Genomic DNA, 5,123 nt, shown 5'->3' on the forward strand with positions numbered 1-5,123 from the left:
TAATATATGTAGTATATAAATATGTGTATACTATAAAGGGGAAAGGTTTTTACTAAGAAATCTCGGAAAGTAACAGAGAATGTTAGCACAAATGGTCACAGGTTTCTTTGATCCGTGGGATCGTGCTGAAGAAACTGAACTGGCAGACTGTCGAAGATAGACATACATTACTCAGAGAAAGTCTACTAACAGAGTTTCGAGACTCAGCTTTAAATGATAACCCCAGGAATATACTACAACCTCCTACATATCACTCACATAGGAATTGTCAGGATAAGATTAGAATAATTACTGCACTCACAGGGGCATTCAGTCAGTCAGTCTTTCTGCACTCTGTATGTGAATGGAACCAGAAGAAATGCTAATAACTGGTACAATGGGATATGCTCACTGCCATGCACTTCACTGTGGTTTGCACTGTGTAGAGTAGATATAGATGTATAAGTTCCAGGGCGATTACTTTGGATTTTTTCACAATATGCTAATAAACATGCTGATGGACATATGCTGTGTATTCTTTTAAACAACTCTGTACAGGATTTCTGTTCAAACCAACTGCGAGGGGGAAAAAAGCTGTGCTGTGCTGTGAAAATGTGTGGTTTAGTTGTTTTTCTCTTTTCCAAATTAGCTGTGATGTCAGGACATTCAAACTGTTATACAGATTGTTTCTCCTTCATATATTCTTTCTCCTTATATTTAATTTTATGTAAAGTGCATATACACAACAATGCGCTGTTTGTTTTATTCCTCACAGTCGGTTTCAACAGAAAATAAGAAAGTTGTAATTATGGCTTATCAACTTATGATGAGTATATAGATTATTTGAAAATTTGTAATCCCACCCATTCGCAGATGAACGCTGTGTGAAACACTGTCACCAGAGGCACTGTCCTTACATATCTGGCAGCTGGAGAGGTCTCTCATACCCTATATGCCAGTGATTGCAACAGATTTACCGAGTCATTTTAAGCAACTTCAGTTTCCAATTGAGGTTTCCTTTGCAACCCAGTAGATGAGGCTCAATGTTGGAGAGAGGCAGGAGGGAGAGGGGGGGGGGGAGGGGGGAGCAGGAGATGGATAGAGAGGGGGGGGAGGAGGAAACGAGACAGGGGAAGGGGAGATGGACAGAGAGAGGGATGAGGCAGAAAACGACAGAGACTTATCACATTCGTGTTTTGGGATAGGGCTAAGACATGGATTACAGACAACAGGATAGCTGAAGATAAAGGAATTCCTTCAGGGAAAAGCAAGTACAAAGTAACAAAGCAGTTAACTTGGACTGCCTATGGGTGTCTCTCTCTGCTAAATTTGCAAAAGAGTGCAAATTATGCTGGGGATTTAAATTTATTGAAAAAAATAAATTATTATATAAGGTCTTTTTTCCTAGTATTACCTAAATAAAATTAATATCAGCATGTTAGTATTGGCTAGTCTCATTCTGTTCATGTTAAATCTCTCCTAGCATTTTTGTAAGCCCATGTAAAGGGTTCCTTACATATTTGTAACATAAATCTTCCAAAACTCATTACACTGAAGAGCCAAAGAAACTGGTACATCTGCCTAATATCATGTAGGGCCCCCGCGAGCATGCGGAAGTGCCGCAACACAGCATGGCATGGACTTGGCAAATGTCTGAAGCAGTGCTGGAGGGAGTTGACACGATGAATCCTGCAGTGCTGTCCATAAATCCGTAACAGTAAGAGGGGATAGAGATCTCTTCTGAACAGCACGTTGCAGGGCATCCCAGATATGCTCAATAAAGTTCATGTGTGGGGAATTTATTTGCCAGTGGAAGTGTTTAAACTCAAAGAGCATTCCTGGACCCACTCTGTAGCAATTGTGCATGTGCGGGACATCGCATTGTCCTGCTGGAATTACCCAAATCCATTGGAATGCACAATGGACATGAATGGATTCAAGTGATCAGACAGGATGCTTACGAACATATCACCTGTCAGAGTCGTATCTAGACATATCAGGGATCCCATATCACTCCAAATGCACACGGCCCACACCATTACAGAGCCTACACCATCTTGAAGAGCCCCCTGTTGACATGCAGGCTCCATGGATTCGTGAGGTTGTCTCCATACCCGTACACATCCATCCACTTGATACAATTTAAAACGAGACTCATCCGACCAGGCAACATGTTTCCAGTCATCAACAGTCCAATGTTGCTGTTGACGGACCCAGAGGAGGCATAAAACTTTGTGTCGTGCAGTCATCAAGGGTACACGAGTGCTCCTTCCACTCTGAAAGCCCGTACAGTGATGTTTTGCTGACTGCTTCGCACACTGATACTCGTTGATGGTCCAGCATTGAAATCTGCAGAAATTTGTGGACGGGTTGCACTTCTGTCACACTGAACGATTCTTTCCAGTCGTCATCGGTCCCATTCTTGCAGGATCTTTTTCCGGCTGCAGCAATGTCGGAGATTTGATATTTTTGCCGGTTTCCTGATATTCATGGTACACTCGTGAAATGGTCATACAGGAAAGTCCCCACTTCATCGCTACCTCGGAGATGCTGTGTCCCATCGCTTGTGCACCGACTATAACACAACGTTCAGACTCACTTAAATCTTGATAACAACTGTACCAGGCACTTGTTGTCTTATATAGGTGTCGCTGACCACAGTGTTGTATTCTGCCTGTTTATCTCTGTATTTGAATTCTGCCTGTTTATCTCTGTATTTGAATACGTTTGCCTGTACCAGTTTCTTTGGGGCTTCAGTATATATATGCTTTGATGTTGAATTATAATAAACTGAATACTACATTTAATACACAGCATGCCCAAGTGCCTGGGAAAAATTTGTTCAGTTTTAGACTTATGTTTTGCTGCTAAACCGGTGATTGTATTTGGCACTAAACTTTCTGTCGCAGTAGACGGAAACGTATAAATACGTAACTTTCAATATTTTATGAAAATAAGTAAGTTCTTCAACCAAATTCTTTTTATTTATGAACTGATAAAAGAAAGAAGCTTTTAGGCTAACATTGCCTCAGGCAAGCCATTCAAACAAACATAATCATATAATGAAAGTACTTTTGCCAGCGATGTGACCAATAATGTGAGGCACACTTTAGTGTAATGTGGGTTATTCATGAGAAAGACGTTTGTTCCACTGAAAATGCTTGTGCTGGTGAAAGGTGGTCGTGTCTTTTATAAACATTTTATGTAGTGTAAAAAATATTCTGTGCGGGCCCCAATCTGTGATCTCTGTGGATGGTGCGTATGCAGTGACGTAATGTGGCAGGGGCAAGGTGCAGTGTGGTGAGCACATTAGCACTTGCTGGATGTCGACATTCGTGCCTTGGCGACACCTTGTGAAGCTGTCACAAACACCTCAGAGAAAACAGACATACCAGAATGTAAACACTAAAGACAAATGAAGACTGTTAATCTAAGACCTTAAGTTGAGTTCAGTGTGGCCAGATGTATTGAAGGATGTATTTGAAGTTATGGGTCATTGATAACTGGATCTGTCTTCACAATTAATGTACGTAGTTGAAAAAATCCGGAAGATTATGTTCGAACATGTATGTATCGTATAGTAGCCAGAAATAGTGAGACACACTCATACATCACCTCGCTGCCTGAAGACAAAGTCGATAAGAATAAGTTCGTGCATGGCCGTGGTATGGAGTAGCCTGACCACGAGAACAAAACGTAAAGGCGAGTGTACCTGAAGAAGAGAAGTAAAAGGAAACTTTGACCGCATCAGACAGACAGATCCGCCACGTAGTGTTCCTTAGTTGTCCTTGTGGAGTGACAGTCAAGTCAGCGCTCTCTCTCTCTCTCTCTCTCTCTCTATCTCTCTCTCTCTCTCTCTCTCTCTCTCTCTCACACACACACACACACACACACACACACACACACACAAACACGCGCGCACACGCGAAAGGGAAACACTGTAACACCACATCTGTAATGATATTTTGGTGTCCTCAGAATAAAATATGATAGCCACCTCCATGTACAATAGAACAGATACATCTATACATTTCAGCTTTATATTAATTAGGTCACCAGCACAGATTCTGCTGCTCAGAAAGTTTCTTCCTTCAACTGATGATTATTGACAGATTCCCTTACATAAAATGCATTTGTAGCTTAATGCTGCAATTATACATAGTTCAAATACTCATTAGAATAATGCTTCTAAATAATAAATATGTTAGAATTTATCCTACTAGTCAAACTTCCTGGACACACAAAGCATGTGACGCTCAATTCCTCCTCTGAATATGCATTATTGTTTATATATTTTTTTATAATTAGGCTTACAATCATAATAAATGTGTTTAACAGTGAAGTTTGCCTTGGATACCACTGCCTTAAATTGCTTCAAAAATGCTACTGGGTGTACAGAACCATCTGGTTTGAAATTTAAAAATTCCTTCTGGTGAGCTACAATATTGACCAAAGATCTGATGATTGTATCTATAGACACAATGTTCTTTTGTACTTTTAGTTCAAGTAATTCCTCTAGAAGCTCCTCCAAACTAACCATAGTATTTGCGATAATACTTACTTCACAACATTCTTTATTTTATTCTAGTGCCTCTACCTGATCTTATATCAATGAGATTTGGGAATGTATACTTCCAAATGTCTGTGCTGACTGTCAGTACCAGTTTGAATTACCGCAATTGACAGTTTAGCATCTGCGTGTGCTCGTAGGCTGAATAAGGGAAGTAGGCTTGAGTCAGCTTGATGTAACAGTTTATTAACGAAGCCCTGCGGCCAGAACAGACAACAATACACTGCAATCAATACCTTGTGCGAAGGCGTGAGTAAAGTTCAGTATGGTAAATTATTCCGTATCTAACACTTGGATTCGTGCATTACGTCAAGGAGTAGAACGTGGAACAGAAAACTACAATCAAAGAGTAAATCACAGAACAAATGTCGCTTGTGTATAGCGTCTCTGGTGTTCAGCGGGGAAGTTTCGTGCACTGTACTTGCAAACACCCGTGCATGTCGTGGCGCTGGAAGATGACAGAAGGCGCCACGTCAGCCCCCATGGTGGAAGCGGAGCGTCATTATAAATAGCGTGCAGGAAAATTGACATGTCACCCGTATCTTGAGGTGCGTGGTGGTGGGTCGACTGTGGC

Source organism: Schistocerca americana, chromosome 10 (assembly GCF_021461395.2).
Source record: "Schistocerca americana isolate TAMUIC-IGC-003095 chromosome 10, iqSchAmer2.1, whole genome shotgun sequence".
NCBI lineage: Eukaryota > Metazoa > Arthropoda > Insecta > Orthoptera > Acrididae > Schistocerca > Schistocerca americana.